We start from the raw sequence: 10,596 nt of genomic DNA, 5'->3' as shown, positions 1-10,596 counted from the left end.
AAACACATGTGCTGTTGCATATCGGTTAAGTGGAGTCTGGTTTATAAACAGATTTATAAACAGACAATATAGTAATACTACGTTTTAAAGATTATAAAATGTGTTTTCATAGGAGAAGTGTGAAATGTAATTTCCAATGCTATGGTTTACACCATTATTAAACAGAACTTTGTTGGAGCATCAAGTCGGACGCTCGTGTCAGACCGTGACCAACACAACCATGAACCCTCGCCGCTCTGCTGGACTCATCACTTTGGGGCAAGGCGAAGTTTGCGTGGTGCAACCCGTTTTTAGATGCCAACACGCTTGTGTCGCGTAAACAACATGTCGTTGCAGCGGGAGGCCATGGGTCCTCTTCGTCAGGCTCCGGGCGGAGGGAAAGTCTGAGAATGTGAGCGGAGCTTGCAGTTGGACAGAAGAGGAGCACAGCGAAAAGCTACTGAAAGAAAATGAGTCGTTCTGCAGGTAAAAATGCCAAACATCTTCATCGTAAACTGAAGATCTCGGTGTGTTGGACAGACATTTTAACCTCTTTTATGAAACAGAACGAGCCTGATCAAGTGAGGCTTACCTGGTAATCTTTAGAAAACACACGTGTTCGATCAAAAACCTTTGAGAGGCTGCATCAGTCCCTTTGAACCGACCACCGTCGGCTGCCACTGGTTTCCCAGCACTGAAGCACTGGTCGAGTACGACAGGCCACTGCACCCTGCTCCAGTGTGTGACTGTTTAACGCCGCTTTGTTTGTCAGCTGAATACTGGAGGCACATGCTCACTAGTCAGTTCATCACTGTTAGGTAAATGACCGGTGGACTGAATTTGACAACTGAAAGAGCTGGTCTCAGCCGCCAAGCGAATACCTTAGTTAATGCTCTGCTCAGGCAGACGTATTTCTTGTTCGTAAACAACTCTGCAGTGCACTGGAATCATTTAATGATGGAGTAAGAATAATAACAAATAAATAATGAAAGCAAAAGGAAAAACACATTAAAGTAACTGAATTCATAATTTACCTAAAACTCACTCATTAAATTAACACACCGACTGAAACAGGTAGGTCTCGTGCAATCTGGTGTTTTTCAGTATAAACTGAACAGAGAGAAAAAAAAACCCCAGTGCTTGAAGCTTTCGATGCTTCCCGCTGGTATCACAGCTCGCCGTGTCTTTTTGCAGTCAGTGACATATGGGACATATCAGAAATGCTCCCCGAGACCTCAAACCTCTGAGCCGGCCTGCTGAGTGTCCACGTTTGATCGACAGTTGAGCCTCGCGGGCACGGAAACGGAGAAGGTAACAAAGGTGTTTGGACAACTGACTAGACGTGGGGAGGGGGGGGGTTTGTCGGCAGGGTCAAGGGCCGCTTCATTCAGCATCTCCACCGACACGCGTCCACATTCGCAGGTAAGTTTTTAAGCCGCTCCGTGTGCTACTAGATCCACAGAGAGATCGACTGTGCACGAACAGCATTTCGACAGTTGTGCAAGTAGATTCATCTGCAGAAAATCTATTTAAACAGTTAAATGAATTACAAAGTATGGAAAAGGGAATTGTTTTCTTTTTTTTGGTGCTTAGTTAAAGAATTATTCATGGGAGGAAAGGGTTGCACTGGCACTTTGGACTCATTCCCTTTTTCTAAAATTCTTGCTGTAACTCCGGAGGTAGATGAGAAATAAATAACAAAAACGTAAAAAACTAAACTCTTCACCAGAAACTCAACTAATACAAGATTTGTCTCCTAAAAATGTGTTGGTACTTAAACTGTTTTCACGGTTCTGTCACAAAGAAAACACATTGTCTTGAGGAAATAGAAGAACCACTCTATCGAAACCACCCTGGGATTATGCTTTTAAAATGACAGTTTTACAACAGGCTCTGAACCTGCTGCAGCGCTGCGTGGACAGAAAGTCACCGGTCGTAGTGAAGATGCCCACTGCCAAGCGGACTTTTCTGTTCCCCAGCAGGGCCACGTCTGCATGGTTCGCCTGCGTGCCGTTTTCATCCCTTTTGGATTTAACCGAAGCCCAGACACCGAGTCCCGAGCACCAGCGATCAGAATATGAGGGTGACTACCAGTCCCGGTGTGTTGGGAGCCCTGCGGACCCTCCAGAGGCAGCCCAGAGCTTCAGAAAGTATTCAGACCCTTCACGTTCTTCACACTTTATTGTGTTGAAATTTCACTGCGAATGGTTAAAATTGCTATTTTTGCTCTTTAATCTGCACAGAATAACCCACGATGACAAGGTGAAAACATGTTTTTAGACATTTTTGCTAATTGTTAGAACTCAAAAAGTGAAATCTCTCATTTACAGAAGTATTCAGACCCATAATTCAGCACTTTGTAGCAGCCCCTTTGGCAGCAATTACAGCTTCGTGTCTTCCTGGGTCAGGTTCTACAAGCTTTGCACACCTGGATTTGGGCGGTTTATCTCCTGGCAGATCCTCTTGATCATCTACAGTATATACCATTCTCTGGTCACAAGTCAGTAAAATCTTATTATACGGCGCCTTTCGAGAGCAGTTGTCACAAAGTGCTTTACAAAAATAAAAGTCACAATATAAAAATGTCAAAAAGCAAATAAAGTTTGACGACAGCAATCTTGAAGGAACATGGCTCCACCAACAAGGAGACATAATGGAGGCGGGGGAGAAGGGTCTGGAAGCAGGTCCTGCTGTGGGGTGGGTCTGTATTTATGTAAAAATGTATGTAATGTTTTTTCTCTTGTGATCATGAAATTAAAAAAACACTGTAAAACGTGATAAAACAAGCTTTTGCAAAATCACCCAGGTTGGTTCTTTTTGACAGTATGAGTCAAATTCAGTTTTTTTTTTGAGTAAATCCCACTTTTACTTAGATTACACACGTAACGATGAAATACTGTTAAATACTGTGGAACACTATTGGAGAATTTATGTTGTCAGCCGTTGAAACTAAAGTAAACTAAATGAGATCGGTGACAAAAACAATAACAGAAAAAAAAAAATCATGTTTTGTGGTAAAGGTCATTCCCTAATTAATTTAATTTATTTAAACTTTTTTGATCCATTACCCAGGCTACGCTTGAGGTGATAAAATGTCTGGTTGCTGGATTAAACTAAATGAGATCAGTGACTCAAACAGAACAATAACAACACTGTCAGTTGGTGTTCAGACAACATCTGGCCAGCAGGGGGCGCCGTGGGTCGCAAACGTCGCATGAATGAATCTGCAGGTTAGGGGTGAGCACAAAGCCGCTGAACAAACTGCAATGTACTAAATACTGAGATCACGGGTGTGGGGATGCGACACTGTAAAACACTGCAGGACACTAACAGAGAATTCTCCGCTTTATTTTGTCAGCCATTGTATCCAGAGGTCAGACAATGTAAGTAAAAGTATTACAAAATAAAGATTTTCCTGTTTCTATGAAGGGCCGTGAAACTGTCATTGATGCTCGCTTTGATTTGAAGTCGTAAACTCTCAGAGGATGCTACAGCTGTGTTACAGATAACATGCACAGGAGAGTAAAAAAAAAATTCAATCCAGATGAATCCAGAGGTTTTAGGATCCTAGGCGCAGACAAAACAGGCTAATGAGTGACCTTCTCTTTCCAGGTCAAGTACGAGGAAGGATATACACTGTAGAAAACATACAGTATGCTAAAAAAAAACAACACAAAAAAACTTGAGTCGATTCTGCACCTTCTTCTCTCTTTATTTACACTGTACACGCTGCAGGAGGGAACAGGGGCAGCAGGGTACAGGCGGGGGTCTTCGTGGACTGTCCTTTAGCCGGAATACAGGAGGTCTGATCCCTGCAACAGACCATCGCGTATCAGAGTCTTGAGTGTTCAGTCGCCGGGAGCTTGTCTGTTACCATCCAGTGTGAAGACGGGTCATGTGTTCTGGATCCCAGTCAGCCAAACTACGTACCTCCATAAATCCAGAGCTCCGAGCGTTCCCACACCTTCAGAGAGGTCCCGGTGCAGCGGGAGACGGCTGAGCGATGGCACTGTCTTCTTCTAACCCTCGTCTTTTTTCATCTATTGTCCAGACCCAGATTGATGTAGAGTCTAGTCCTGGTGTGTTGGAAGGTACGACGCCGGATTTGTTATCATCCTCAACTCTTTCCTTTTCTCTCATTTTGCGTCCCGCCTTGGCTCAGTCTCTGATTTCTTCCTCTACGATTGCCTTGTCGTTCATCCTCATCCCTTCCTCTTCACCTCTGCCGCCCGACTCCGGTCCCGGACTCGGCGGCAGCAGCTCCAGGTCCTTGGAGCTGCTCGTGCTGGCGGCTCTGGCGATCCTGGTGAGCGTCTGTTCGTACGGCGAGGGCAGGTAGACCATGAGGAACACGCCGTCTGTCACGTCCTGCTCGGAGCCGGAGCCGGGGAGCTGGTGCTGTCCCCTGCTGCGTCGGAGGGAGGACAGCAGTTCGCAGTTCCTCTCCGGGTCCTGCAGGTCCTCCAGGGCGATCACGTTGGCCAGTCCCAGCTTGCCGTCCGGGCTGAAGCCCCGCCTGCGACGCCAGATCAGGAAGCCGAGCACGCCGAGGAAGAGGAGGAGCAGGGAGACGGTTGCTATGGCGATGTAGGTGACGGATCCTGCACTGATGATGGCCTCGCCTGAGCTCTGGCTCTGCGGGTCAGACACAAAAAGATTAGATGGATGCAGCACAGTTTGCATATTCTTCATTTTGTCTTGCATTAATCGGTTTAATCTCACATTGAATCTTAAAAAAAGAAATTTCAGACACGTCTTGTCTGTGAATATAAAACTGGGGAAGAGCTCTGCATCCTGCCGACAGTGTGTATGAATAAACACCGACGAGGAAGAGTAAACCACCGAAAAGTTAAAAGGTGCTGGGTTGGGGGTTAAATATAAAATTTCCAAAGTTAAATTTGTATGTTCTGTTGTTTCAGCTAGTTTTGCTTTTTAGGTTTTTTCATTTGAAGGGAAAAAAAAAAATGGCACAACTGAGATGTTAAAAAGTAAAAAGTCAGGAAGCCTGGAAAATAAAGAACTCACGTGTGAAAACCACATATTGATCGTTTTATCGCTCAAGGACAGTTTCATGTTTGACTTTATTTACAATAGGAAATTATGCTTGAGGTGATAAAACATCTGGCCAGCAGGGGGTGCCGTGGGACGCAAACGTCGCATGAATGAATCTGCAGGTTAGGGGTGAGCACAAAGCCACTGACTCTACTGCATGTATTTGGTTTTAATTTAAATACTTAACAAATGTTAGGACTCAACAAAGCGCTGAATACAAACTAAAACAAGAACTGATAGAGATTTTAAAATCCAGCAAAATAAGGTTGTTACTAGTCTTAAATCCTTCAGACCGACCGGCCTTAAGGTCAGATGCCTCTAAACTAAACACTAAAACTTTTCCTCAACTTCGTTCAGTAGGAAGCTAAGAAGCCTGTAGTAATTCAAGTTGCAGTTCATTGGCTTTTGAGTTTTGTTTTTGTGATGGGAAAATGTTTATTTCTCATTGGATCATGTTCTATTTTTCCTTTAATGCGTGCTTCCCCTTCCCGTGCAAACGGTTGACCCGTGTCCCGTCAGCTGAGGCCGATGTTCTGTCTTTTGAGCCCAGGTTGTTGGAATGAACTACGCCGACGGACGCGGGCCGGAACTTGTTGATCTTCTCAAAGATTCTCGTGGACGGGGAATGGAACTTGAACCGTTTGTCTAAACTCATGCAGTGCCTACGTGACCACAGCTGTATTTAAAGACGGGATTCTCCCATCGACAGCGTCCGGTCTCTGAAACCTCTGCGGTGGAGAGAGACTCCACCCTGTTTGGCCAAATAGTGCTGAAGAGCTCGTCTCTGTCTCTGTTTGATGATCATTGCCGGTTGCTCCCTTTAATTCATTTAATATTCTGTGATAAATTCTTAGAATCGCAGTAGACTCATTGTTGCATTTGCTTCCTCGCCGTAGAGGAGATTGTTTCCATCACATCCGGATCTCTTGGATTGCAGTTAAATACTCTTTAAATCTTAAAGCAGACACTTGAATGCATGGATTTTTCATTTTATTTTTTAACTACTTTATCGATGCAAAAGATTTCTTTTGCCATGACCGGTGAAGACGAGTGAAGTTACAGTAAAGAAAACCTTGTTTCCATATGGTACCTGAGTAAAGTAAATCCAAATTTAACCAAGTAGTTCTCAGTCAAAACAAAACAAAGTAAAGCCACATTTATTTGGGTGTTAAAAAGTTAAAAATAGAAACTTCAAAATTTGACTTTTTTTTTTGCATCAGCATCATTGAGTTCTCAGATCTGGCCTTTGACGTATCCTGCTATGTCATCTTAGTGGCCAAATGCCAAAATGTCATCATTTCGCTGATACACAGCAAAGAGCCACAGGCATGTTCCAGCCCAGATTTTCAAATTGCGGATTTCTGGCTTTAGTAAATAATCCTTAGAAGCGATGCGTGTTTTTGTCCAGCAAACATAACACAACGAAACTAGTAGGACTTTGGTTCATAACCCTAAAAAAATAGCAGAGCATTCACAATTTGCTATAAGTGCTTCTGGTATCTTTTTTGTAGATTGATTCTCTGCTGCATTTCATTTTTATACTATAATGCTACATTTTACAGATTAAATGATTAATAGACAAATAAAAAAAATCAACAGATTAATTAGTTAATTAATAATGAAGATAATCATCGATCGTCCCTTTCACATGTGGATAAACTCACCGGGGCCTGTCTGTCGGTGGAGGGCAGAGCCGAGGGGCCAGGCGACCAGTCCAGAGAGTCCCGGCCGGCCGGTCCAAATTTCATCCAGCTGCTCTCCAGTAGAGACCGCATGGTGGACGAAGCCCAGCCGGAGCCAGGGGCCGCGGGGGCCGAGGGCGTTCAGAGGCGGTCGCGGTGGATGGAGAGATGAGGGGGGGGGGTGAGTCCGCCGACAGCTCAGAGGGACACTGTGGCGCTGAAGTGATCAGCCCGAAATAACAACTGTGAGGGGGAGGAGGGGGTAAGAAATGAGGCCAGCAGACGCGCGTGTGTCCAGCCGAGAGGAAACACGTCCCTGGTCCTGACGGGAGGATTTGCAGCTGCTGGGAGTGGTCAGTTGCAGCAAAACACAACTCTGAGTGTGTGTGTGTGTGTGTGTGTGTGTGTGCATGCGTGAGTAAGAGACTTGAATGGAGTGTGTGAGGTTGCTCTACAAAGCAACACAACACCAACAAATACTCCGTTCTGCCATTTGATCAGATGAAAAGGTTGAAACCAAACCAAACTATTATTTCTTTCATGCAACTGATCTCTAATCCCTAAGTCAGTTCATTTACGGTCATGTATGTGTCAACTTCATCTTTCCTTATCAGGTCAACTAACCGAATGAATTCCCTCCCTTTCTAATCCTGGTTTCCAAAGGCAAGTTGGAGATTCAAACGAATCCAGGGTAAATAATGACCACAACTGGACAAGGGAGGTGTGGGAGTGATAGGTCACTGCGTTTGCTGGGTTTGTCCAATTAGATGCTAGTTTTTATTCCTGCGTACTGTGAATGCAGCGTTCCTCGACCTCCTTCTAAGCTAACCTGTTTTCAGGTAAGATGAAAAATGTGTTGATTCCCAAGGTGACAAAAGGAGGCATTTAAAGTGACTGTCGTTACACTGTGGATCAGAGAGATGCGAACGGCTCAACAAGACGACAAACGTATGAGACAAACTGCTTTTATTGTGGCAACACACAGAGCAGATAGGCCTGGTGGAAAAGCGCTTTGAAACATACACCAGTTACACACCTGTAAGACCAAGCTCAGGAGAAAAAAGGGAAACATCAGGAGGAGAGACCGCGGGAGCTTTTCTTCGATATCAAAAGCAGAAAAAAATACACTTTTAGAAATCACAGCCATAACATTAGCTGAGCTGCTGATGTGGGTCCGGCAGCGCAGCGTTCAAGGTCAGTGAAGGAAGCAAACAGTCAAAACTGGCCTGGATGAATCTGCAGGAAAGCCTGTGATCATGAGAGGAGCCTTCTGCACTTTCATCTGCAGGGAAGGGTTCTGTATGTCACACAGTTCTACATGTGTGTAATCTCAAAGACAGTCTCACGCGAAGCATTCTGTTCCCCCCACTGGTGAGCTGGGTTTTCTTATTTTGTTTTAAAAGGGACAAAAACACAAACCTCAGAGCGTTTAAATGAAATACTCAGGTGCCATCTTGTTTGAGTAACAGCAAAAATGTACCTGTAGGTCAGTTAACGAACAAACAGGCTTTAGTACTTTCTGCGCATCAAACACCTCGTTTCTGGAACAAAAAACCCCGTGACATCCTACTAAATATCAGCCAGGTTCAGGTGCAGCGGGTGAATCCAAAGATCCGTGTTTTGGATCTTGGGACAGATTCAATAAATGAAGTTTCCAGGAACGAATCTTAACTTTGGTCATTTTTTATGTAACAAAGTTAAGAGAAGAAAAAGTTATGCAGCTCAAATCTGGAGATATCCCCTATCCATCCATTTTAAAATTAAAAAAAAAAAGATCAAAATTAAAACACCAGAGGCTGAGATATCCTGACTTTTAGTCCTCAGAATGAGCCAAACTCCAGAACTACTGGCATCCTACATTTCCCACAATGCAACTCGACAGCCTCTTTTGTTAGGCACGTCCGTGCCCAGAAACTGTCCCCGTCTGTCGAACTACATTCCCCCAGTTCGAGGTCTTTCAGCCCAGGTATTTTCTCAGGCTTTAGAAAGCTGCTCCAGAGGATAAGTGAGCAAACGGCCCAAATTTCCCACAGCCTCAAATGACACAGCAGACATCTGACATTTGATTATAGGACTAATCCCGTCTTCTCATCAGCACTTGGCCACCAGCTTAAGTTATTCCTGCCTTCTGAGCAGCTCTACCTGTTTTGTTTTGTCATAGCAGCAGGGACATTCAGGGGTTTTACCTTTTGAAAAATGGTTGCATCACTACAACTAAGCCGGGCAAGAGCAAATTCTGTGAACGTGGACTACACGTTTACGCTGTCTCTTTTGTACTGCATGAATTCCTCGCCGCCTTGGCCCCTGAACCCTGTTGAAACCTGACTTTGTATTCTAAAAAATCCAGTGACATCCCTAACGCATAACCTTAAAGTCTAAATATGCCTATTTGAAGAAGGAGAGATCTCCCTTTGGCTGACTGCTACTGTAGAACCATTTGGTTCCTCCGGGTCTACGCGTAACTCTGACACCCTCTACCACCCCAGAAACTGTGTCAGATGTCTGGGTCGTGTATACACTTCCTCTGTTAGTGCCAGACAACGGGACATGTAGTCAAAGCTGCTTTGCTCTCACTCCTAACGCTCTCAGACAGTCGCTTAGCCTCCCCGCCAACTAAACAGCCAGAAATTCATTGATCCAGCCAGCGTAGCGGCCAGTCGGTCAGACTCCCTGCCAGCCAACCAGCAGAGTCACTCGAAGCCTTTTTTAAAATACACCAATAATCTGCCTGAGCTATTAGCAAAGCAGGTATAGTAGGTCGAAGCCCCTTCAATCTATTCAGACTCCCAATAATTCCTCAAAATCACAACTGGACACTAAACCGTAGATGATTTTACTAATCGGAAAACTGCGATTACTGTTTCCCAGCACCATGACAGACGACGCCGTCGAGGCTGACAGATCAGAAAGCAGTGAAAATCCCAAAACCTAACAAAGATTTTCTCAGAAAAACCTTTCTGATGGTGGAACACGTGACAATGGACGGCTTTGGAGACCCAGTTATGCCCAAGTGCATAAAATCTGCTTAGAGCGCGGATGAAGTTTGCGGTCGTGATGATCTTCGGCACGCCACAACCGCTACATTCAAGATTCAGTCTCTCTTAATCTCAGCGCTGCTACGTCAAGCGTACATTAGTAGTAAAAGTCAGAAATGCAGAAAAACGATTTATCTTTGGGGGGTAAGAAACACAGAGAGACAATATCCGAGAGCCTGAAAGCAGGATAATCATCAGAGTGAATGACTGAAAAGCAGGCAAAGTAGAAAATCAACACAAACTGTCGGTGGAGAATCGTTGCAGGTCACTGACACATTAGTCAACTGCTTTTTTTTAGATGGAAACGCTGTCACGGACTTAACACCAACTAAATCCTTCCCTTTGCTGCTGCTGATCACACTGATGGCCGACCAACATCTGTCCACTCGCTGCTCGCCCTCAAACAGCGGGGGATAAGGACAAATGGAGACGGGTCAGGGACACTGGGAGGGGCCGGGGGACAGCAGAGACGGGATGGGAACGGGAGGCGAGACACTCTAGGGCCGTTCGTAATTTACTGAAAAGTTGCAAATGACTTCTTCCCCGGGGAGCAGATGTGCATAGACGCGACGCGACAAGAGTCGGTAGATTTGCAAGTGGGAACTGGGGCGAGGTCTTTCAACCCCAGATTCTCAGACAGTCAGTCACCTGATGTGTCGTCAGTGTGCTGGCAAGTCTGCAGGGTTAAGTGGGTTAAGGAAACACTCGTAAAATTATGTTAGAGTTTGTCAAATGTTAAGTTAAATGTTCATGAAGAAAGCTCTGTATTAAATGTCCAAGGAGTAACGTAGGACTAATTCCACTTTACTCTATTATTGTACGAGTCGGGGCCCAGTGCTTTGTGTTTC

This window comes from Xiphias gladius, chromosome 11 (genome assembly GCF_016859285.1).
Source record: "Xiphias gladius isolate SHS-SW01 ecotype Sanya breed wild chromosome 11, ASM1685928v1, whole genome shotgun sequence".
Lineage (NCBI taxonomy): Eukaryota > Metazoa > Chordata > Actinopteri > Istiophoriformes > Xiphiidae > Xiphias > Xiphias gladius.
This window is presented reverse-complemented; position numbering follows the sequence as displayed.